General features: G+C 44.0%; 1 protein-coding gene across 7 annotated transcripts in view; it reads left to right on the forward strand.

The window, feature by feature from the left end:
* Positions 1 to 25,933, forward strand: part of ZNF462 (zinc finger protein 462) — a 158,900-nt gene that overhangs the window by 24,914 nt on the left and 108,053 nt on the right. Inside the window, exon 1 of one of the 7 annotated variants that reach the window (XM_037491662.2) lies at positions 2,576 to 2,829. The exons of 2 other annotated variants lie outside the window; for them this stretch is intronic. The gene's annotated coding sequence lies outside the window, so the exon portion shown is untranslated. 4 more of the 7 variants (XM_054689126.1, XM_037491659.2, XM_037491660.2 and 1 more) reach the window with 4 other exon arrangements.

A 25,933-nucleotide genomic window follows, 5' to 3' on the forward strand; every position in this document is an offset into this window, starting at 1 on the left:
CTTTGGGTTTCCTCTGACCTCGTCGCCTCTCCCTCCCTTCCCACCGCCCGATTCCGTCCGTCCCTGCCCTGGGGGAAGGGCGGCCCCCATCTTAAGACTTCCGACCCGAGCCAACCCTGAAGGTACCTTCACGTCGAGGAAGATTTTTATCACGGTCTCCAAAACCCAGCTGTAATAGGATCTTTCAACCTGAAATACGGTTGTTATTTTCCCGGTGCAGAGCTTGACAGAAAAAGTCAGCTTTTTTATTAAAGACAAAGAGGTAAATTATCAGCCGGGGCAGTGAAGGGACGGCGGAGACCTGGCGCGCTTCCTCCGGTTGCCACGAGGAATTTATGGGGGGAACTGCGGCCAGCGCGCTGACACCCCTGGGATCTGGGGGGGGGGGGGGGGGGTGGGGGTGGGAGGAGGAGCTCGGGGCTGGAGGACTTGCCTAGGTCCCTCCAGGCACCTGGAAGAGGGAGTCCTCCCTATTCTGCACAAAGCCAGGATTTCAGTCCCGAAGAGCCTGACCGTCCTCGCTTCTTTTCTTTCTCTGAGTCCCTTCCCCTTTCTCCTGCTTGTGCTCCTCTCCCGACTTTTTCTCTCCGCTCCCCTCCCCCTCCTTTCTTCTCACCGCACGCGTAGAGTGTCATTTATTTATTTATTTATCACCCCCGCCATCAACACCCTTTTAGGGCTTCCAGGCTTTCAATGTGAGTGGGAGGAGAAAAGGGCAGGAAGTGTTGACTGGAAGGGGGTGAAAGAATGCCTCTGGGTGAGAGATTCTGCCCAGGAATAAACGATTGGGGAAAAATCTTGGAAAAGGAGGACTCAGATCTTTTTATGAAATCCCACTATCCTATGGGAACCAACTCCGCGCGCGTCTCCTCCTCCCTCTTTATTGTATGGGTTTATGGGTCTATCTTCCCGGAATGTAGTCGGGTGGAGGGGCGGGGGAGGGAGCGAGTATTAAAGAGGACAATCTTGCCCTGAATGCCCAACGCCGCGCCTTCTCCGCCGGATGCGCGCTCCCATATGCAAAGGAATCCAGCGACATCCCCCAGTTCGGACGCGGACAAAAGAAACTTTAATTAAGGTCTCTGCACCGCGCGCTGAGTGTTCCTCTCTCCCGAGGCTGTGGATGTCCTATTCGAGGATAGGGGAAATGGAAATGGTGCGACCAGCTCGTGCCCTTGAACTTCAATTGCTCCTGACTCAGTGTATGGATCTTGCTATACTGTAGGCATCCCCATCGCACCCCCACCCCCGGTCACATGAAAGCCTCAGCAGACGTTCGATCTGGTGAAGAAAGGCAGGGGAACCCACTCCTTTGCAAAATAGATAGTTCAGAATGATTTGGGGGAAATTACACCAAATAAGAATTCAAGGTGTGAAAGCTTCATCTCGGCTCTCTTGTCTTCAACACCATGACACCTTATCATTAGGAGCGCTGATTGTTACTTTCCGAGCCTTTAGATGATCAGCCAGAAAGTGCAAGCAACGCGGGGCTGGAGGGTGTAAAGTTATTTAAGTAGGCTTTTTTTCTTCTTCTTCTTTTGGTGCGCCGTCAAAACATTTCACAAGTTAGGCAAAGAAAGTGGTGGTTCCGAAGCTCGGAACGCTGGGCTCTGTCCCTCCCCCACCCCTCCTTTCCATATCAGAAAAGAAATAAAATGCACAACGAGGCTTTATTTCGTGGGGAGAAGACTTCAAAATACGTGCCAGCAATGGACAATTCGCGCTTTTCAGTGGAGATACTCGCACCGCAAGCTGGAAAGGGATTAAAAAGCCCCACGTGGTTGATCGGGGTTTAGACTTGCAACCTCGAGTTCCCCATGTCTGTTCTCTGCGGAGATTGGCTTCTGGATGGATGCGTGTGAGGGACCCTCAGGGGCCGGGGCTCGGTGGGGGCTGACGGTGGGAGCGCTGCGAGCGGCGGGGCGGGCTCCGCGCCGGGGGCTTCCTCGGCCGGCCGGGGCCGCCGGGCGCCTCCGGGACGCGAGCGCGCACGCCTCAGCCCGGCCGCCGCGCTCCTTGCGCCGCCTTCTCGGCAGGTCTTTATTCATCTCATCTCCGTCCTCCCTTCTCCTCCACCGCCACCTCCTCCACTCGCATCTCCCTGGCCTGCCTCTGTGTTGCACTGAGTGACAAAGACAATGTCCCAGCCTTAACTTTGCAGCCACCTTGCCTCCTTCTGGGGTTCAGCTGGGGGTGGGGTGGGGAGGCGGGGGGGGGGGCGGGAGCTGCAGCCTCAGCATCTCCTCCAGCTTCTCCTGCTCTTCTCCAGCTCTTGGATAATTCTTCCCTGTTCTCCCCCCACCCCCCAGCCAGCCCTTTCCTCATTTCTTTCTTTCTTTCCTTTTTCTTCCTCTCTCCTGCACGTTGTTGTTGTTACTAGAAAGGCTTCGCGCACCCCCTGGTGCTCCGGCGTTTTGTGTGGCAGGAGAAGATTGTCTTCCTTCTCTCTTTCTGTCTTGCTTTCTCTCTCCCTCCGCTTGCTCATTATTCAGAGAGAGACACAGAGGGAGGGAGAGAGCGCGCGAGCGCGCGAGGGAGAGGGAGGAGAGGAGAGAAGAGGCGAGAGGGGAGAGAGGGAGCGGGAGGGAGGGAGGGAGGAGAGGGAGAGACGGATATCTCAGGTCATCTGCAGCTGCAGCGAGTCTGAGGAGCCGGGGAAGGCAGGGAAGATGGCGATCCTCCATTGCTGAGACCCGGCAGAAGCACATGAGACTCCCCAACAACTTCCACAACAATAACCCGAGCAGGAAGAGGAGAAAGAGAAAGAGGATAAGGAGGCGGTGGGGCTGGAGAACCCGAAGCACCTCCCGGCGCCGGGACGCTGCTCCTGTAAGTTACTGCGATTAGCAGCCGCCTCCGGGTGGTCTGGGTGCTCCGGGGAGGAGAGCGCGGGTGGTGGAGGCACCGACGCGCTCATTCATTCGGCCGAGGAGGGCTGTGGCGCGGGAGGAGAGGAAGTCCCCTGCCTGGACTGGCTGCCGGGAGAGGAGACGGAGCGAGCGAGGGAGAGAGAGAGAGAGAGAGAGAGCGCGTGAGAGGGAGAGGGAGAGGAGGAGGGTGGGGAGGAGGGAGAGCAGGAGGGAGGAGGGACAGGAGGAGAAGCGAGGGAGGAAGAGGAGCAGGCGGCGGGAGGAGGTGGTGGCCGTGGGGGCGGCTGTGCTTTTCCCGCGGCTGCTCCTTCTGCCGGGCAGCGGAGCGCTGTGGCTTAATTAATTTCGTGTAGTTGTGTGGAGAGAAGAGAAAATGAAAGATGAGTGAGAGGAGAGCTGGAGGCGCAGGACGGACGCTCCCGGAGTGGGGACGGGAGTAGGGACGGCGAGGGGCGGCGGGCGGGAGGCGAGGAGACCTGAGGCGAGAGCCTGAGGGAGCGGGCGAGGGCAGCGGAGGGAGCGCTCGGGCCGCCCCGACCCGAGCGGGGTGACCTCTTTCTTTCCCTGTCCCTCTCCTTCCTTTCCCCCTTTCTGTCTGCCTGTCCCCCGCCTGATGGCAAAGCCGTGCGGATTGGCACCCCTTCTTCCTCAGGTATTTGGCTCTTGCGCTCTCTCTCGCTCTCTCTCTCTCTCTCTCTCTCTCTCGCTCTCTCTCTCGCTCCCTCTCCCCCTCTCTCTCTCCCTCTCTCTGCCCGAAGTTGGGATGCGGGGTCGGGATGTGTGTTGGGGGTGGGGGTGGCTGCTGCAGCCGCCGGCGCTGCCGGTGAGGAGAGACGCGGGGGGCCCGGGCCGGGTGGGGGGCGCAGGTTCAGGAGCAGCTGAGGAGCTGTCTCCAGGCTGGGGGTTCAGAAGCGTCTGGTGGAGGAGGACAACGGTTTCTGGAGAAGAGAAGCCATTACACACGCTTGGCTCTCCTCTGGGGAAGGGAGAAAAGAAGGCAGGGACCTGGGGGTCGCCTCACTCCTGGTGCAGTTCCCAGGGGTCTGCTCTCCTTCCAGGCACGAGGGGACCCCGCAGCCGCCCCCTTTGGAGCAGCCCCTCTCTTCCCCTTTCTTTATCTCCCTGTCCTCCATTTGCAAGCTGTCTGCCTTGGTTCCAGTCCAGACTCCAAAACACAAAGCTCCTTCTCACGTTCATTCTCCAGGCGTTTCACCATTCCTGAAGGAACCCTCATTTTCTTTTCATTGTAGCTTCTAACCTACAGAGAGGGAGGGAGGCTGCCTGGAGTTCCTTTTATATTCTTCCCCTACCAAAAAAAAAAAAAAAAAAAGTTTCATTTTTAAGCACGCGTCTGGGATGGGAAAAGACCAACCAGTTGGGGCTTTCTCCCAGGGCTCCCGGGGGCCGTGTCTGAGTGTCTGTGTTGGCTGTTTGCTCTGCTTTGGTTTTGTTTCTGGAGGTGGCTTGCAGGTTTGGGGAGGAAGTGACTAGTTTGGTTGAAAGCTGGGAACTGAGTCAGGTAAGCCGTGTCATGTAACTCCACCAGAAAATGGAGGAGAGCGGGTTTCCAGGAGACAAAGCTGAGATGAGAAGTGTTTATAAAATTATGGATGTCTCCATTTTGAAGCTCTGTTGGTGATGGCTGGAGGAGGAGGCTTGCCTGCCTACTCCTGCTCCCTTCCATGGGGAAATCTTGTGGTGGTTCCTCACTATCCATTCATTATGCAAGGAAATGAGGGGCTTTTAAGGGCTGCTCAGATTTTTCTTCCTCCAAAGGAGTGCTTTCACAAGTTATTGAAGCGTTTGTTTCCATTTTGAAGTAAACTTTTGGAATCTTTCTCTCTCCTTGTGAGTGTCCCTGAAAGATTTTGACCTCCTTCAGGAAAGGCAAGGCAAAACCTTTAAACATTTTCCACTGAGGTCTTCACACAACTTTATGCTGCTCCAGGTCTCTTGAAAGTCACCAGGAAATGTGATTTCCTCATTGTGAAGATGGTTGTGGCCCCAGGCTGAGATTTTGGAGTTCTGGGGCTTGGTTGTCATGTTTTGATGCATTGCAAGACCTTATTTTCTGGTTTGGCTTGATTTCTGCAAAAAACAACAACAACAAATCCTTCAACATCTCAGAGGAACTCTTAAGACTGACACCAGTTTCTCCAGGGTCTCCATTTCTCTTCAGCTTGTTCCATTTGTGTATTAGACCTTCTTTTAGTTCCTTTGTTTTCCCCCTTCCCTTCCATTCTGCTGTTTTTTTTCTGTGTTCTCAAGTACTGTAAGTCTTCAGAAATACCAGATGTCTTCTTAACAATGTCACTATGGAAACAAATTTTTCAAATATTATGTCAGTTGAGAAAACCTTTCGTCCAGGTAGCTTCACCTTTTTAATTGAGAGGATTTTATTAGTCTTAGAGGGAGACATTTTAGAAGGATGATTTGAAGAAAGGACCCAGTCCTACCCTAGTCCACATACATTGATTGGAGTTCTTCACAAATTAGTTCTAGAGAATTATGTAATTGATTCCAGGAAAGAACTAAATCCCGAAATGCTTGAGGAATTTATAAAAGCCTACTATGAAGATGATGCTTTTCCATTAGGTGAGGTAGCCATCTTGAGGATGAGGGAAGATGTTGGAAGAATTTTAGATGGACTATTGAAGATAGGTGAGGAGGGCTCCACGGTGGAATGAAAACTTGGAGGAGATTCAGAACCAATTAAGAAATTGTGAGGAGACTGATTGGACGTTGTTTTCAAGTAAGGAGAAATATAGCAAGGTGCCAGCTTCAACAGAAAATAAGGAACACATTGGTGAGCGACTTATACCAGTTTTATTCTTTGCTTTCTCATTATGTGTCAGATTTTTTTGTTTGTGTGTAAAGTTCTTTCTGTCTACAGTATTTTTGTGCATATTGAGGTGGTTTTAGATTCCAGATGTAATTATATTCTGTTGAGTAGCTGGTAGCAGTGTCATTCAGTAAGTGCACAATGCTGGAAATGACAACATCACATTTTTCAAACCAAACTGTTGTGTCATTAATTGAGGGTTATTGTTCTTCTGAGGGGTATGAAAGGAGAGGAGAAATGCATAGTTCTTTAGCTGATAATTGTCCATGGTCAATGAAGTAAAACTGTTTTTAATAGAAGATGTATGATTTTCAAATTTTCAGTTGATATGTATGTTTATTTAGAAATACTTCTTTTCAGATCTCTGCTCCTTCATTAACAACCTGGGTCTCTCCAAGAGCACTTTAAAAAGCTTTCCTTGAAATCATGCCTTTTATTACTCATTTTGAATGTTATCTTTTGATACCATTACTTTTGTTCTTAAGTGGAACATCCTCAGTGTTGTATTTAAATTTGCTCTTGCATATATGGATGCTGCATGTTTACACTGGGAAATTCAAATGCAATGGAATAAAAAGAGTTATTTGGGAAAGTAATTGCCAGATAATTTGGTGTCTAATTAACCATACATGTTTATGTAAACATAAATATATTATATGTTGATCTTAAAGCAAACTTCCACGATTATCTTTTTTTGCTGATGATACCTGGACAAGCAGTTAATTACTTATTTCAGTAGCAAAGAAAAATGACAAACTGGTCGCCAGTCCAGCAGTTTGAATCACCACATTTTTTACTTTGCAACCAAATGTTTCGGTGTCTTTTTAGATAGTTTTAGAGTGAAGCTTTTCTGGAGGGAAAAAATTAGGTACTTAGGGATTTTGTGGAGCTTGAGGATATGTTGTAACTGGTTATCTAAGAGACAGGTCTATCGCTGGTGTCCTTCACCAGCATGGGAAGCACCATGATACAAAAGACATGGCTTGTTGTATTTTTCTTAACATACACATTTGAATGTGACAAGTATTTTGGATAAACCACCATAAGAGAAATAAAAGGTGTCAAATTGAACATTCTCATTTGTTGTCAAAGCATTCTGTTTTTGAGACCTCAAGGGATAAGGTAACTTTTTCCCCCATAGGTCTAATATATCACAAAGAGAAATCATTCTGGAGAAATGAATGTGAACAGTGATGCATTCTCTCACAAGAAAGATTCTTATGAGATCTTCATATTCCATAATAATTTCTCATAGTAGACTTAGGAGAAATAATTTCTTGACCACATTCTCTAAGAACTTATTTTTTTTACTACTCTTTGAAGTTGGAAACAACTTTTATACCAAAAAAATTAATATATTTAGAGAGAGAGGTATAGCTATAGATGTATATATCTTTATCCACATACTCCTATACAGTCTTTCTGAGGAGTCTTCCAGAAGACAGTAGGAGAAAAATCCAGTTCTACTAATGGACCTTGGAGTACTTGTGGTCTCTTTTCTTAAAAGAAAGGAAGGGTAAAGTTGCCTTGGAAAAGAGTTCTGTTTTCTGTGTCATGGAGTTTAATAGGGTCTAGTTTATCTTGAAATTTTCCTTAGTGTTGAGATTTCTTGGTTAAAATGACCTTATTTATCTTCTTTGTGGTATGACTTATAGTTCCCTGCCTCATGGGACAGCATTAACAAAGCTCTATCAAATGTTTCTTGATGACTGGAGAACAGAGATGCTATTTCACAATGCCACCATCACAAATTAGGAAATATATAAATAATGGTCTCAGATTGCAAAGGATCTGACATGCCTGTATGATTGGGTGATTGGCATATGGAAACTAAGGAAATTTAAAAGTGAGGGAAAATATTTACAGGTCTATCCCTAACAGCCTGTAAACGTGGGGGGGTAGTCCTGGAAATCACTCGGGGGTGTGTGTGTGTGTGTGTGTGTGTGTGTGTGTGTGAGAAAAAGAGAGAGCGCGCGCGCGCGAGAGAGAGCGCGTGAGTGAGCCCTGTTGAGAGAGGGATATTGAGAGAGAAAGTCTTGTAAGGTTCACATACTTGAGAAATTGGTGACTTTGAGAGAAACATTAGCTGGGTGTTGATGACCTATTAATTGATTATGAGAAAACAGAAAGGAGAGTAGATAATGCTAGAAGATAATTCCTTTTCTTGTGTGATATGCCAAGACATCTGGCAGATGTTATGTTGGGCCCTAAGGAATGGACAGTTTAATTTTAGCCCTAGCAAGGAAATGGGAAGTTCTAAGCTCTTTTAATAGCACAAGTCTTAGTTTGGGGAAGGTTGCTTAAAAAAATTAAAAAAAGAAGAAAGGAAAAGAAAAGAGGCTTTTATTGAAATATGAAAGAATTCTAAGGGATCTGGGAGATTAAGCTGAGGGTTTTTTTGGGGCGTGGGGAGGTAATGAACAAAAAAATACTATTTCCTAAGTAGAAATTAACATAGAAGTCATTTAAATTTTGACAGATAGGTACACCATTAATGATGAATATTGTTTGATATACAACAGCCAGAACTTCCACTTAAGAAGGTTGTTTGGTGCCTTAGAAAGATGGTACACTTCAACTCCCCCTCCTCCTGCATTTTACTGAAGAGGAAACTGGCACAAAGACATGAAGTGACTTGCACAAGGTCAGAAAGTTCAGTTGTAACAAAGCCAGGCCTAGAACTCAGGTCAGCTGACTCCCAACCCAGTGCCCTTTCCACCTCCCCACTGCATATGATTGTGGAGGGTTGTGAAACTCTCCTCTCCAGAGTGCCAGGCTCTCTGAGAAATTGTAATTATACACTCCTGGGCAGGAATATTGGTATTTATTGGTTGATTTTAACATACTGGGGAGTCCTGGGGGCTGAGCATGGTTTCATTCAAGAAGTGATATGCTCCAGAGGCCAATTTTGTTTGTGTGACTTTGAGTCAGGTCTTAGCTATTGGAGTTGTAGCTGTGCTTTTGTTTTAATTGTTGCACTCTCCTCTGTAGTCCTCACATTCAAGGCTTGGGAGTCCTTTTCAAATGCCCTTCTTTGGAAGTTTGTCTGGGTTTATTGCAACTTACAAAAGTACCCACAATTGGACTCCAAGGATCTATTTTGCAACGTGGTACAGATTTAAATTGGCTTCTTTCAGAGATGCCATTTTGTAATCCTGATGAATGGCCAAGAGACTGAAATCCAGTAAAACAATTACTGGTGATTTTCCAGTGGTTCAAACTCTTCCAAAAATGTGCCCTCCGTGTATCTTCTTGGAGCTCGGTTCTCTCTTGGAGACCAAGGGCTAGCTAGCTCTTTCCCTTTTCCCAATATCCATGAAGTCATCCCTAAAAACATTTAACCATGAGAATTAGATGGGACAGCGCTTCTGAAGGGTGACATGGGTTGCCATTCCTGATTCCTCTTGAACAAGTGAAAGTAATTTTGTAAAGAAGAAGAGTGATGTTTGGAAGTTTCCTCATGTTCTAAGCTTCTTCCAAACTAAAGCGTAAATCCTTAATCCAGGAGGCAGTCTGGAGAAGGTAGGGCTGCCTGTGGACTTCTGGCAGCAACACAGTTAACGCTGTAAACAGTTGAACCTCAGTGTGGCACTACTCCAAATGAGTTGACTGTCGAAAATAAAATGTTCCAGAAGAACTGGGAGAACAGGAAAGAAGTTAAAACAGCATGGTTTGCATGCCAGTACTGAGGAAGAAAAAAAAAAAAAGCCCTTTGGTTGGGGTGGGGGGACATTGAGGAGAAGATAATCCTAAATTGAACAGTCTCCTGGATTTCTATGTCCTAGGAGGAGAAGTTTCCAATTTAGGACAAATGGACTTTTATGAATTTCTATTGCATTTGCAGTTGACTGGGAAGCTCTTTTGACTCTTTTGTCCCCTTGAACTGTGTGTCTGGAGAGCTGTACCCACTGATAAATACAAAGACAATTGGAAGTTCTTTGGATTTACATTTTCTTCTTGGCAGTACTATCAAAATTTATTTACTTTCTACAAGTTTAGGTCCTTATCACTTGAAACATATATAAGATTTTTGGTCTTTGGAGTGTGGTTCCAATACAAAGTTGGTTTTTTTCAGGGCTTGGGAAGACAGGAGGATGAGTGGCTTGGTGTGAGAGGGTACCGCCATGGTCAACTGCAAATGCATTGTCTTTTAATTCTGTTGAGTAGATTACTTTGTGTCTTCAAAGCATTCTTGCCTAATTCCTAGCTGGAGACATTTTTTCTTGAGTTATTCTTGGAGGGAAGGTTTCTTTCTGTGCCAGGTCATGGGTATTTTGGTATTGATTTCCTTGCTTTCATGTGTTTGCTTGTTCAGTTCCCTGCATGTTGCTTCTGGATATTAATAAAATACTTCTGCTGTGTCTGTCCACGTCTTGCCCCCAACTTCATTCAAAGAGCACAGCCTGCTCTTGGGGGTGCAGGGTAGAATGTTTGGTACTTATTTGTTCCAAAAAATAAATACTTGACAATGAGGACTGCTTGACTCAGGAAGTTATTTGTGAGGCTTTCTAGAAGACTTTAAACAAAGACCTTGCAAGGAAATTTGGGGGAAATTCTACTAGGAACCAATAGATCCTGATTAAAATGTTTTAGGATCACTTAGTAGGAAATTAAGCATTTGTCCAAGAGGAGTAAGCAAAGACTTACCTCTGGATTCAGATTGGTTTGAGCACAAAAGGGGCTGGAGGCCCAGGCCAGACAACTGTGTCAGAAGTAATTAAGCCCAGGATTTGTGGAGAGGCTTATCTGCCACAGAGCCCAGCTGGGGAAGGCCAAGCTCGCTCCTTAAGCCCTCGTCTGGCCAGTTGAACCAGAACACGAGCTAAGGCCTTCAAATTTTGGAATTCTTCTTTTCCCTGTTCAAATTTAAGAAGGTAAAGTCATTATTCTTCAGTTTTGCTCATGTCAGCTGAGTGCTGCTCTCTTGAGCTGGGAAATGTCAGAGGCAGGAGGGTGGGAGCTGATTTCCTCTGAGGGAACATTCTCCCTGTTAACACTACAAATGTACCTATAACATTGCACTTATTACTCAGAAAATAATTGTGCAGTGGCACAATGTGGGATACTTGAAAGATGTTTGCTGCACAAAGGTTCCAATACTCACCTGCAGATTAAGAAATGGGTTTCTAAACCATCTCATTTCTATTGCTAATGAAAAGCTTTGGAAGGCACCTGTGAATTAGGGCTCCAGCTGCTATCATGGTAGGGGAAGTTAGGCCTTGAAAGGATGTACGGATTAGCCCGTCAGAAAAGCAAACAGTAGCATCAGCACAAGTAGAAAATAGACAGGGTTGTTAAGCTAACAGAAAAGTAGGCTAAAGCATTGCCATAATTATGTGGTGGAAATTTGCTGGGAAAGAGAGACAGCTTGGATGGGAGAAGGAAAAGGAGAAGAGCCGGCAGGGGAATGATTGACAAATCAAAATAGAAGAGGTCTGTCCACTGGGAAGAGTCTACAGGAAAAAGAAAGACATTGCTTTTGGAAAAACAAACAAACAAACAAGCAAAAACCCCCAATAAAGCAAGTGGGAAAAAACTTGGTAATGTGCTACCTACTGCATGTGAAATATGAAGACCAGTGTTCAGGCCCACATTCTTTGGTCAGTTATTACTGTAAAAAATAGAATTGGACTTGGAAGACAGTTTATGTGACTTTGGGTTTTCAAATGTGACTTTTGTGATGAAGGTCAGATGGCCACTTGAAGGAACTGGTTAAGTAGGCCTAGGTGGAGATTATCCCAGGATATGAGCGAGGCAGAGAATAGATTGCAGTAGAAAATAGCTGCATTATTAATGGACAGAAAATGTGATAGTCCTTTCTAGAGTTATCCATAGAGCTTTGCTACCTACCCTCTGGGTGTCAGAAAAAGGAAGAGCAAAGACGTGTTTCTTTCAGAGGGGAAGGGGATGGACCGTGATTACTACCTGGTGTCCAGTCTGGGATTATACCATCGGGTTGAACCTAGTGACACAGGCTGGTCTGTCAATCTAATCCTGGCATTTTAAAAGCCAAAATAAGGCCATTGTGATCTAGAATGTTTAGCCATCTAAACTCTAATCACATCATCTCTATGTTATAATAAATTAGTCAGCAATTGGGCATCAGTCATTTAACCTAGTGGACCCGATTTCTAGGGGTCTTTTCTGTGGGATGAAATTTGAACACAAGGTTACAGATTGATGACAGCTAAAGACAGACACCAGCTAGAGATTTGGTAAGATTTCAGTAACAAATCTTGTCACCCAGAAATTTATCTTCGGTGGTTTCTATTTTACATGCAACTAACAGTCTTCTCTGAAGACTGTTACTTAGTATTTACTAATGATAATTGGGAAAAGAGGATCTGTGTGAAAAAGCCCCATTTTCATCTGAATGTCAGTTTCAACCCCTTCTGCTGTCAATTGAATATTGTATCTTCTGATAGTGGGTAAGAACACCATCCTTAAGAAGAATTAATATGATCATCAAAATATTCTGCCAACTCCTCTATAGAGTGGAGATCACACAAACCTTCAGCAAAATGCTATTTCTCCTCCTGTGGTGACTCATAGTATTAACACTATGTAACGTTTGTTTAACATTTAGTGTGAACTAGTGACTATTCCTGCAGTAGAGAAAAGGAGGTTTGGGAGGTAAAGTCTTTTACATCCAAGGTCATGTGGCTATGAAGTGGGGAGCTGGGACTCACACCCAAGGGGACTACCTTCCAGCTCTCAGCTGGTGGGAACTGGCCTTGCTTATTACTTAGTATGCTAATAGCTTATGTTCCTGATGGTTTATCTCTCCCAGTTGCTTATGCCAGGAGTATATTCCGGTGTTCTGGAAGGAAATCTGAGCATAATGGAAAATTAATTATAATATATTAGTTGATATGAGAGATATAACTTATTGTAATAGCTTAACAAAGTGTGTTTAATGGGTACCCTCTTTTCTTCTGAGTTACAGAGGAGATAGTGGGGAAAAAAGCAAGAGACCATATAGGGCAAACTTTTAGAGAATGCATGTTTTAAAACTGTACTGGGTCAAGCTCAGTAGTGTAAAGTAATTGTACACATGGACATTTCCAAGGAGTACCAATGGCAGAATGCTGTGTGACTTTTTTGTTTTAAGTAGAGAAGATGCTTTACTTTTCCCTTCCTAGTGCCTCTTTGGAAAATCTCAGTGTCCTGTTTTGACTCTGGTTACTGTAAGCACATGCAATGTTTTCAAAAGCTACACAGGCATACTTGAAAATTAGTTCTACTGTCTAATGGTCATTTTTGGAGCAGATCTTCTTCAAAGAATGGGTGCTCGTCTCCTCCATGCCCTTTGGTGATCATCATGTGCTCTGTTTAGATCACGGAGACATGATGAATGTTTTGGTTTTATTTGCCTCTCCCTGAAACATCACAGTACAGTAAGGAAGCTGCTGTTCATGGATGACCACAAGTGCCCTCAGCAACGTAACAAGCTGTGCTCAGGGAGATGGAGCAGGTCCAAACATCCCTAAGATAGCTTTTCTGTAAGACAGGCAGTTGGGCATCTGAAAAGTCTCTGTGGACTTTTCAGCCCCAAAGCAACTAGTGGTGATTTTTTAAAATCTTAATTTTATTGTGGATCTGTTTAGGGGATCTCCTGTCCCCAGACAGACTCACAACCAAAATCATTGTAGGAGCATAAGCATGTGTCCTGTTTATAAAGTGTACTAGATGAGGCCACAGAGTCACTCATTTTTCTTATCCATGTTGTTATTTACAAAACTTGTTACAAGCATTTTTTAAATTTTATTTTCCAGATAAAAGCCTTTAATGGGAAAAAGACTCAGGAAAAAAACCAAAACTGCATGGTATCATAGAGTAAAATTGAGCTATACCAAAACATATGGTTGTCCAGGTAGACTTTCTAATTTAAGAGTAATAAGGACTCTACTCAGTCTTAGGGAGCATTAGCTATGACCCTAGTCACTAGTGCCTGGCCATCTAAGATAATCCTTCACATAAGTCTGTCTCAAGAACCAGCCCTTAACTTTTTTTTTTTTTAATTTAAAGGTTATTTATTTTGAATGGAAAAGCTGAGGTGCAGACCAGAGGTACAGGAGGTGAGAGGATTCACCAGAGACAGAGTGGGGAGCAGAACAGATGGATCTACTGAAATACACTGCTGCAGGGAGCAGCGGGCAAATTCTGCTATGCCCGTGGGTCAGCTCCCTAGCCCTGGATTGAACTGAGGCCCTCAGGCTGCAGTGGCCTGCTATAGCAGTGACCTGCTGAGCCTTTAACTGCTGGCGCCACCAGAAAGGCTCGGTCCTAACTTCTTTCTAAAATCTTCCTCTTAACTATATGAAGAGACTATTACCTTCAGGAACTGCTTTGCAGAAAGGGAAGGTGAATTGGGTTGAAGGATCTTTGTGCGTGTAGTTCCACCGGCTGGGAATGGAGTACTGTGTTTGAGAATACCCTCTACTTGAGAGGCAGGTGGGGCAGGAGAAGGAGCCTAGAGCATGGCCAGGAGAATCGTATAATTGACGTAGGCAAGCCTGGTGGAAGAATCAGCCATTATAATGAGTCGAAAAGAAAAGAAAAGCATTTTTTAAAAGATTCCATGGTGGTGTGAAAAACCATGTTGCATAGATCATATAAAGTAAGTAAGAAGGCAGAATTGTATTCTCACTCCTGGGGAAGTTCTCATCATTCCTTCTCTTTTGGCTTTGTCTCTTGTTAGTCATTTTTTGGGGGACTGGGAAAGTATGTGGGTGGTGGCTGAGAAGTACTGTTGAACAGATGTCAACTGTCCCTGAAATTCATCCCTACTACTTGGTGGACTCAAGTGTTTGGGTACCTTACTCATCCTTTTTCTGATCAGTGGCTGTAGTTGTTCATTATGAATGAACATCACCCACAGGCCCTGAAATTAGCAAGTGTTAAATGTTATGTGATTATTAGGGGAAAAACAAGATAATCTAGTCAGTGGGCTTAATTAGATTGTGATTGCCCAATTGCTGCTTCATGGTAATTATATTCATAACCCCATTTCTAGATGTCAACTACAATGATCAAAATTGACCCCAGCCCAGGTATGTGTTCACAAGCTCCTTCGAAGCAGCTTCTAAACTGTGAAACTTTGGTGCTCCCAATGAGTTCCTGCCTGTTCTTTCTTCCCTTCTTGCAACTTTCCCTCATCTCTTCCCTATTTTGGTAGAAAGTCAATGACAGTGTCATTTTGTCTGTGAGCTTGTATCGGTGCTGACAAAAAAACAAATCTTTAAATTTTTAAGAAACAAAGATGACTGAAAAATATTCATAATAAATGAAAATCTGGAAGCATACAAGCCCAAAATTGCCTAGATTGTCTTTTTCCTCAGCACTAAGTCCTGTTCAGTAGATTTAATGTGATTCATTTGAACAGATCTTTTGGTACATGTGGCATAGTCTTAAAAGGAAAAAGTCATCTGTGTTTAGGATAATACCTTATCAACATGATCATTAAGGTCTGAGGAATACAGAGCAGGAGCTTTTCACTATATCCACCCCCAACACCCAAATTCATTCATGACGTTTGCCACCAGTGTCTTCCAGTGTGAAAAGAATCTGTCATTGCTGGGGGCATTGTTTATTGCTTATCTCACAAACCAAGGCAGTGATTTCTAGGAAATACAAATAACAGTCTGTATCAGAAAAGGGTATGTCAGGGTGACACCATGAATCACTTGGCCAGATTGTCACTGGGCAGCCATCCCTTTCTGACATGCAGTTTTATGGGAAAATAATGCACTTAAAATTTGCACTAAACTTCAATGCAGTTGACCTGTGGAATAACAATAAGAACTTGCCTACCTGACATTTAGGGCCTTGTGTATGTATATCTGTACATATATATTAAGTATGTATTGATTATAAATATGTAAATATGTATTATGTGTGCATATACCTATAGATACATATTCTTTCTGGAAGAGGTTCTTTTTTCTGAAACTTCAGGAGTGTAAATTTCTTAGAATTTCTAGGTGAAAACACAGTTCTTGTGCAGGGACCCACATTGAAAAAGTGGTGTATAGTGGGTGGAACATATTCTTTGGGCCTCGGGTGAAATTGGTCTCTTTCCCTTCCTAGCTGTGTGGCTTTGAGTATGTCACTTAACCTCTCTGTTCCCACAACTTTCTGCCATATGAGATGGGGAGAATAACGTGAATCTCTAGAACTGACATAAAAGACTAAAAGTTATGATGTTTATTAGGGCCCTTGTTCATAACGAGGACACAGAAAGTCCTCTTTCCTCACTGATAGAGTAAATGAGGTCGAGATCTTCTCTCAGGGCTTTTCCATGTTATTTTGTTTTTGTTCATGAACTTGGTTTTCTTAATCCTACCTGATTGATTTTGTGCAGAATTTGCCTTAACAGTCCTCATTGCTGTTGCCCATGTGCAGGTAGACGTCCAGATCTGGGTTAGGCCTGCCTGGCTGCTGGCCCTGCAGGGCTCTCTTATCTGTGCGTGTATTCAGTAGGGATTTGTAAATTACCTGAGGATGATGCCACGTTCTCTGGGAAAGAGTATTTGCGTGATAACAAAGCCTATTCCAACCTTGCGGAGATATTCCCTGGAGTCTTGTGGGGGAACAATTTTTAATCAGTGTGAACGTCTTTGAGCTTTCTGGAAGAAAGATGTTATTTACTGTTCCTATTGTTTGGCATCATTCTGGCAAAAATGATTTGTCTAAGAAAACTCTAGTGATTACAATAGTCCGTGTCTACTTGGTTTTAGTAGTGTGCTGTAGTAGCAGATGCTCTGACGACTCAGGAGGCTAATTTTAGAGTGCCTTAAGGATAGGTAATATTTCAGAATGTGGAATGGTCTCGGTATGGCCTAACAGAACTTACCTAATTTTGCTTGCTCCAAGCCACAGAAGCATTCACTGTGGCTTCCTTGGTGGCAGAGTGGTGGTGGTGATGTTGGTGGCAAAGATAGTCATAGGGGTTCTTTGATTAAACAGTGTAGTGATTTTTCACTTTAAAATACAAATTATCCATTACAATTGTTTGATTTTTACATTTTGAAATTTTCCAGAGAAACAAAGGTATCAATGAAAAAAAATTTATTTAAATTATACACAGCTTTATAGCCACTACATTAAAAGTGTGTGCAGAGATATTTGGAGAGGAGAGAATCTGTTTGGCAGAATTCAGATCTCCGGGCTGATCTCAAGTAAGAGGTTTTTGGTTTGAAAGACACGGATTCCAGGACCAAAGGAATGGAGGTTGGAGCTTGGGTGTGGCAGGAATGGTACAGGATGTCCTGAATATGAAAGGAAATCTGGGGAGAAGCAGCAGTAACCCAAACCAGGACTTCCTAGGGTGCCAGAGAAGCTCTGGTAGTGGAGGAACTTTTCTAGTTTCCTGGAGACTAAGGAAAGGGAGCTCTTTGGGACCGGCCCCTTCGCAGTCACTTTCTTATGAACTGTAAGATCCTGATTTATCCGTGACTACAGAGTAGTAGAAAACTAATTGACCTAACTTGGGTCAAGCTCCTAATTTGCTCCTGGCTTCCAGGGTATCTTTGAAATGAAATTCTCTCTTTGGGGAAGGCCTTAGGGGTTTAATGTATGTGAAGCACCCAGCACCCGCCTCCCCCCCAGGCACCCAATAAATGGCCACCTCTGCGGTTCATTTGCAATGATCAATTAGTCTTCCAGGGCCTCTGGTGCAGATGCTTGCTCCTTGTCCTTCATCTGCTCCCTGCCTTTGTATGCCTTCTTAGCACCTGTGGGCTCATGATAGACTTGGAGAAAATTTAGTGTCTTCACGATTGTAAAACGTGTTTTATAGATGCTCTTATATTTGAGAAATATGTGTCCATTCTTCTATTCATCCATCAAGTATTTATTGAAAGCCTTGTGACTACTTGACACACCTGCATTGTGCCCAGGTGGGCAAGCCCTGGGGATTGGGCTCCACCAGTCGTTGTATTAGGCTCTTTGTTTTGGTAATTGGAGTTATTATGATGGAGATGTTGTCCTTATCCACATTTAAATACCTTGGAGCCTGGGGATGGTGAACTGTGGTGTAAGCAGTCGGAAATAGATGCCTGGTTAGAGGCGTGCATTTCTGCATCTTTGTGTGTGTGTATTTACAATATAATTTGCTAACCTTGTAGTCCATGCTGCCGGGGTGCGTAATCTGGCAGATCATTTAAATATTTACTCCAAAATATCTTGTTCTCTGTTGGTGTGAAGTAGAGTTTCCAGTTATTTTTAGGTCATTTTCATCTTAGCAACCCTGTTGGAGATGAACCAGACACAGTGCTGTAAACCGGCCCCACATTTTGATAGAATTTAATAAAGTAAAGTTTAATGGTCTGGTCCCAAGAGGCAAACCAACCATCTGGTTAGCAGAAGGTTAGGTCGAGTGTTGCATGGCTGCTGAGGGGGCCACACACCAGCCCTGGCGCGTGGCGATGTGTCCAGTTGCTGAAGGCATGAGGCATTGAAATGGTGCTCTCAGGTCTGCCGAGCCAGCAGTTCTGTTGCCACCGCTGTGACGCAGGAGATAATTCAGCTGGGCAAGCGGCAGCATGGGGGTGGATCTACAGTACAGGATGTGTAATGTCAACATGAAGGATTGGAGCTGGCAGAAGGAAGGGAAGCACTCATTTCATGCCAGTGCAGGAAGCCTAGAGAGATGCTTCCCGCCCCCCCTGCATCTTGTCCTCTTCTGGAGCTTTCACATTATGTGTTAAATGATTACCTTGTGCATGGTCCATGGCAAAACTTCAGCTGATTTTCTGCCTCTTTTGGAACCTGTCAGCATAAACAGAGTGAACCACATTCCGCACACATGTAGGGCGGGCAAAGGCAAGTTAGCTGCACAGACTGGGAGGAGGAGGAAGGGCTTCGTTAGGCAGGAGCATCTTTGTACTGGAGATGGAATCCCATTGTATGTCCTTTTGTGCTGAGATTTGAGAGCGACCATCCGTTCAAAGGCTACAATCATCTCAGAACATTGTGCTGCAGCTGTAGTCGGTGGAGGGCTGCAGGACGGTTCCAGTGATTCTGCAGAAGCTTAGCAATTACATAATTGCTATGTAACTGGAGAGAGCCATCAGGATTGTCTAGTTCTCCTGCAAAGAGAGCTTCTACAATTTGAGGGGAAGATTGTTTTTCCTTGCTAAGGCTGAAAGCTGATGAGCAAGTACATCAAAGCCACCAGTTTGGAACTGGGTCCTCTCACTTGCGTGAAAGGGAAAAAATTCACAAGGACACTGGATTGGACATTCAGTGGATTTCACAGCTGTGCTAAAAGGAGAGCAAGAGCAACTCACTGACTCTTGGATGAGTGGTTTCCTTTATCAGTTGATCATGATGTTTGACTTGTTTTAATATCTGAGACTACTTTCTATATGCATTTAAGGCATGGAGTCTTCCAGAGCCTTCTTAGGAATGGGATTGGTGGAGTTGTACTTGATCACTGAGAGCCCTCACAATTTCTTCTGCTTGCTCAGGAGGATTTTCACAGCTTCTCTTGAAGGAATTCTTGCCTCTGATGCTGATCAGCAGATGTCTGGCAAGGCCCGACGATCATCAGAAGTTCCTGAATGCTGAAATCCTCCTAGCTTCCACCCCTGGTCTCTGCAGCAGCCTGGGGGCTGGAGCAGACTGGACAGTTTATGAAGACCTCACAGTGCAGGAATGAATTCCTTCTTTCAGCTACCTTACCACTTGTTTTCCATCGTTGAGAAAAATTTGAGGTGGAGTTGGTTTAAATGTAGGCTGGAGAGTTGCATGAAGCCAGCAAGAAGCCCATTTCATCAGACACCAACCACTCATCTAAAATTAGCCCCCTCTCCTAACCCATGTGTGGACTTGGTGTTTGTTTATGTTAAGCAGCTCTAAATTTCAGCAGTCCTGAAATCTTCTTTGAGGTTGGTTTTATGGAGCTGCTGGAGTGGTTGTTGGGGTACATTTTTATTAATGACCTAAGTTGGGTTTTTCATAACTATGATATTTGTGTATATTTCCTTATATCTATATGTTTTAAGGGTGTTTGTGGTCACAACTTGAGTAAGGGAAAATTCAACATTTTGGTTCCTTTGTAAATTAAAAAGGAATGACCAGCAGACAGTATTAGGACTTGAATTCAAGATGGATTGGGTCCACAGATTCCTAGACCTTTTACCTTTAGACTTCTGCTTTGCTTGGTACCTCCTAGGTTTAACTCTGAGGTTGACAGATGCAGATAGTTTTCTTAAGAATTTTGATTCCTGTGAAACAGCGTTGGCGGGTTTTCAAGGAGCCAGCCTGTCTCAGCACCAAGCTTTTATTTTGTAGCAATCTGGAGGGGCACAGGATCACCCATGGTGACCCTTGCCTGCGTCATTCTAGGCAGGCCTTGGCATGCTCCAGCAGATGAGTAAGGACAAGGGCAACTGGCGGGGGATCCGCTGAGTTCCTCTTGCTTTGTATCTTAGGAGCTGGTCTGACCTTGATCCATCATCAGTGTTTGGGCACTCTGAGAAAGACGAGATCATCTTGCAAGGGTCCTGGAGAATGGATTGGAAGCAGCATACTCTCTTACAAAGTAGAAAGGAGCATTTGACTGCAGTGCAGGACACCCTTGCTATCAGTGTTGGGAGAACCATAAGATCTTGGCAGTGAGGGCTGTGGTAAACAGTGGAAAGATCATAGACCTCAGAGCCAATGAGAAACTGTGTGACCTTGAATGAATGGTTTCATCTCTGATCTTCAATTTCCTAATCTGGGGGGAAAAAATCCACTTTGTAAGTTTCTCAAGGGGAATAAATGGGATCATGAACGTAAATCTCTGGTGCAGAGCTTGACATGTAGTAGGCACATAAAATGACTAATTCTCTTTTCTCCCATCCTTAAGTTTTTATAAAACACTTAAGGTACACAGAGCACTGTTAAATGTTGCCTATCTGATTAGGAGACAGAATCCACTTGCATTTCACATGACATCCCCGTTAGGGGGCTCTTGGAAGCTTGTACTGGTGGAATTGATGTACACTTAGCAGGACTTTAGGGGCTGAACAATATCCCTTAATACATGGTGATTTTTTAAACGTTGGTGAACTCTTCTGTAAAACGTGACTCCAGAATCTGGTACTGGGGAGGAAAAGTCCATTTATCTCTGTTTGCACTATCTTGGACATTCTGTAATGGATTATTTATTAAATTCCTTAGAGGAGGTTCTGGGTTCTTTTGTTTGTTTGTTTTTTTTGTTTTGTTTTGGTTTGACTGTGGTTATACAACTAACTCCTTGACATTTTCCAAGAATAACACAGATGGGAGATACCTGAATATCCAGACTCCCAAAGACTTCACTATATTAGACTTCACTGTATTAATGACTCTTACTTTGACCTCTGACCTGGTGTGCCTTTCCTTATGTTGGTGTCCAATGAAGCCTTGTTGACTATTTTCAGGGAAAAAGATGGTGGTTAGTTAAAATTTAGCCAAGTCAACTTTGAAGGCCAACCTCTGGTTTGTTTAATGTTTGATTACTGAACAGGACTAGACTGGAAGCTGCAGAAAGGCAGGCTCTGCTCTCCCCTGTTCATCTCTGTATCATTGTTGCCCTTACATTCATCGTCAATGAGTACATGTTCGTTCAATTAAGTCCAACACCCTTTTTAAAGTCCATAGTGCTCCTAAAGATCTCTTCCCTAAACACACCTCAATTTCTGAAACAGAGCAGTAGCTCTTAACTTTCTACTAAATGCTGATTACTACTCCAGACACACAGCATTCAACTTTAGTAAGTAAGGATTTGACCCTGACATTTTAATTTATAAATGAGAGTTAATGTTAGTTCTTAACCAGGGGAAACTGCCAACTCATATTAAATATAATTTGGGAGCAAAAAATGTCTAGACGGCAATCTAGGTTAAAGAAGCCAAGGAGTGTTGGGTATTGGTAGTTTTTGAAGTATCCTTGTTTTAGGATGGCAGTTTACTAGTCTGATCCAAGTGACTCTTCAGGGCATTGTAAAGTTAGATTTTATCGAGTGGAGTGGAAGCATTGGAGCAGAAAAATCAAACTCATGATTCAAGGCGTGTGGTTCTGGGACAAACTCATGTAGTTTTATATGAAAAAGGAAGATGGGTCTTTTTCCAAGTCTTCATTTGACCTATTAAGTCTAAATGGATTGTGATAATGTATTTTATGGGGTAAATTGGTGGTATGGAAGCCTCAAGGGGATATAGGCAGAGACTGTTGGAGAAAGAAAAGATGAATATGTGGTGTCTCCTTTTAATTTAACAGAAGTGGAAGAATGAAGCGATGGCACCAGAACAATAGACACGTTCTTTGAAAATCGTCAGACGGGCTCAGAAAGCTTGCTTCTTCACCTTTGCCTTTAGTTCTTGAAATTTCAGTGCAATGATTTAGACCGTTGAAAGTGTAGTATGTGTAGAAGCCTTCTAGGTATGAGGTGACCTTGTAGCATTAAAGAAAGCCATGGATCCTGTTAGTTCCAACTTCACTGAAGGACATATTCTGAAGAGCCAGCTCATTAAGCAAGCTTTTGAAGGGTGTGCGCTGCAGAGCAGTTTCCTGTTATTTGGTTAATGGTTGACCTAGTTCTATTGCCATATGCTTCCTGGAACGCATTCTAATATAAAGTATGTGTTAAAGCAAGACTAGGATAATAGCAGGAAAGTCGAAGCCTTTCAGAAGCTGGGACCATGTTCATGCTGGCCCAGGAAAGGTAGAATAAGTGCATGGATGGAAAATGAAAATGAGTTTTCTCTTTATGGTCCTGTTTACTAATTCGGATTTGAATCAGCACTTTTCATTCCAGCCCACTGTAAGGATTTGAACTTTCTCAAAGTACTTAGTACAGAGAGAAGGCCTGCATCATCCGTGCATTGCTTGTACATGCTAGACCAAGTTTGATACCAAAGTACTCTAAAATGACTACTTCAAGGAAAGTGTAGATTAGATTTGGCTGATGGCAGGTGGTTTTGGTTTTGTATTATTATTTTTGTGCTGCTAACAAGTTGATTGGTACATCTTTTTGTCTAAAGTTGGGATGGAGTCCAGAGTCTAAGACTCCTCTGACTTATTTATCATTTTATCTGGGGACAGTAGCGTTGGCTTGTTCATATCGATGCATAGGGGAGCCCACACAGTCAAGGGGACTGCTGAGCAAACTCTGCACTCGACACATAATGTTTGTTTTAGCAGCTTCAGAATGTGAAGAATCTGTGGGTCTAGTCTGCTAATTGCTGGATATTTGGTTGGTGGCGGAAGCTGTACTATTCTCTTCATGGCTCATAAAATGTTTGAGGAACTACAAGTGTGTGGGGTGGGGTGGGATGTGGTGATAGTTCCTTTTAAATTTGCTTTTGAAAAATTCACCCTCATGGTGGCATGGGCAGTGATTCTTAAATCAGCCTCATCTTCAAAATCATTCTGAGAACTTGGAGACAAAAGGATATTTTTAAAAATAGATTTCTAAAGGAATTCAGTAGGTCTAGCATGGGACCCTAGCATGTGTGTTCTTAGGAGCCAGGTTTAGGAACCACTGGCTTGAGAATTCAGTTTTCTTAGTCAGGCAAGGGAGGAAGGGGCAGCCATGCTGCTTTAATGTCTCACACTCAGGAAGTAGGAAAGAGGAAAAGAGCTGCTGTCAGAACTTGATGTTTGTAGCTGCTGATAATTTGAGCATGGGAATAGGCTTTCGTCTCTTCTTCCGCAGGAACTCATTTCCTCCAGGGCACCTTAAGGGGACTGTATACCAAGTGATTTAGGTTGGGGAAATGTCATGCTAGTAGGTCTAACCCCATTACCAGCTCCCTTCTGCTTTGTCCTTCCCGCTATAGGGGTAACGATTGCAGAATATCTGTCAGTCATCAATTAAATCGAATGCAATTTTTTCATATTAGTATCTTTGGCAGCGACAAATGGAAGTTACATTATGTTGATTTCTCTATATAAAGAAATTGCTATAAAGAAATCCACCCAATTAGCTTCAGGGGTTTTTGTTTTAATTAACAATAAGAAGAGGTACTCGTTGTCGGAGGACTTAACTCCACATGGCTGCCTGCCTGGCCTGGTTTGAAGCTGTTGACTCTGATGTTGGGCCACAGCTCAAAAACCCATTTGTGAATCAGAATGTCCTTGGCCACAGGATCACCCTGATCTGGGGTCTAATAGTATACCTGATAAGTGGTTGCTCTTCAGCACTCAGTTAGTGGGTGAATGAATGACTGAACCAGCTAAGTAAACATTGGCCCCAAGAGATAAGAAGTAACTTGGAAGAAGAAGATTCTGCTTCAGAGCAATGTGTGCTGTGTGTTGTCAGTGGAACCTTTTTAGAATGTTTTCTGCATTAATCTCAACAAGAAGGAAAATGACCCTGCTGTGAAATTTGGCAGATCAGACACTTTGGCTTCCTGAGAAAATGCAGGGATATTATCTCTCTTCTTTATGTGTTATCTACTCTTCCCCCCACCCCAACAACTCTCCCCACTACCACCACACAAAACCCTGTGTGCACTAAAGACAGCAGCTCCAGAATGAATATTGTTAAGCATATTTGATGTTCTTCTTCCATCCTCCCTTTGAACTTTAAAGGTCTCACCGGCAGTGAAAAGGATATTGTTTCAGAACTAGAAGAGAAGAAACAATTGAGTAGAAAGAAGTTGAGGAAATTTCTCTTCTTTATGGCAATTTGTTAGTCACTGGAAGCAGTGGTCATAACCTAAGAACTCGTGGTCATGTCCTTGGCATGCTTAGAAGTTCCAAGAATGGAAGGTAGTCTCTTCAAAGTTATTTTGAGGAGTTGGACACTACCTACTAGGCTTCTAATGCTTACCCAAGTTAAGAGGTTGAAGTGCCTCCAAGACTTGAAGTAGCAGCTGGACATGTGATCTTGTTAACCCTGAGATGTTGCTGAGCAGTGACTAAGATCACTGTGGCAAATGATCCTGTCCTGTTCCAGCTGCCCCAGCAGAAATCAGCATTAGGTCACCCTCTAGGCATATTGCTGTTGCTGCGCTCATGCTACCAAGACTTAGCACCAGGACCACTTGGACTGACTGTCCTGCACCTAGACTGATGGTGAGGACGGCATGGTGTTTGGAGCTCTCAGATTCCTAAGCATTTCCAGTCCTTTTCTTTACCCTGAGCCCCTGTCCTCACACAGACCACTTGAAAAGCAGGGGAGGACGCAGAGAGAGGCTTGCGTTCTCTTGGTGATTTGTTCTTTGGATGTTTCCTCATCTAGATACACGGAGGCTTTTGTTTTCCCCAGGAAAAGGTAAAGTATGCTCGATGTAGCCTAAAAAAATGTGTGTTGCCTACTTTAAATAAAATAGCCACTTGAAGAGTATGCACGTTACTAAATAATGATCAGGGGGTAACCCAAGAAGCTGGTTTGTTGGCCTTAGCTTGGAAGGACGCTTGAACTTTGAAATGGCTTTCTGTTCAGTTGAGTGAATGTGCTGCCTATTTCAAAAGCTGGTCATGACTCAAGGGTGTCCAGCTCTCAGGATTCAAGCCACTGCATGTTAGCCATGATACTGGATCCTAGTTTTATAAATAAAATGCCGAGGTGCCACCTTGAGGATCCAGACACAGTCTATGAGCACATTCTAAATCTTGATGCATTGGGTCTACAGCAGTGTCTTATGGAAAAAGAAGACAGAGCCCCAAAGGAAGGAGTTACTCTCACTCTCTAGTTATAGTCAAAGAAATGAAATCCCAGAAGAGAGTGGACCCCTGAAATCATCCTGCCCAACCTCTTCAATTTGCTGTTCTGGAAAGGCTAACATGATCGGCTCGAAGTCCACAATGAAAGAAGTTAGTTTGGGAAGCCTGAAATGGAATTTCATTTTCCTGCCTTGGCCATCAAGGCTTATTCCACTACAACAGTGTTGGCAAATAGCGTCTATTTCTTGTGCCAATTTTGATTGATTGGTGGAGACTGCCTGGAGCTCCGCTTTGAGGATTCTGTGCCTTGTCTAGGCTTGTTGGAAAAGAGCATGGAGATCAAGTGGAGAAGGCTGCAGTAGGCGGGAGAGCGTGAGTGCAGGCACTGGTGCTTCTCCGTAGTTGCTGTCCCTTACAATTATGTGCCTGAAAATCACAGCCTTGCTCCCTACCAAAACACTTTCTCCTGTTTCTGTGTTTTAAACCAAAGAAGAGGATGTTTGATTAGGCGGAGACTCTGATTTGGGATAGCTTATCCAAGTGACTTATCTAAGGTAACTTAGGTAACTTAAGTAAC

Source organism: Talpa occidentalis, unplaced genomic scaffold (assembly GCF_014898055.3).
Source record: "Talpa occidentalis isolate TD23 unplaced genomic scaffold, MPIMG_talOcc4v2.1 talOcc4.7, whole genome shotgun sequence".
In the NCBI taxonomy this organism is placed as follows: domain Eukaryota; kingdom Metazoa; phylum Chordata; class Mammalia; order Eulipotyphla; family Talpidae; genus Talpa; species Talpa occidentalis.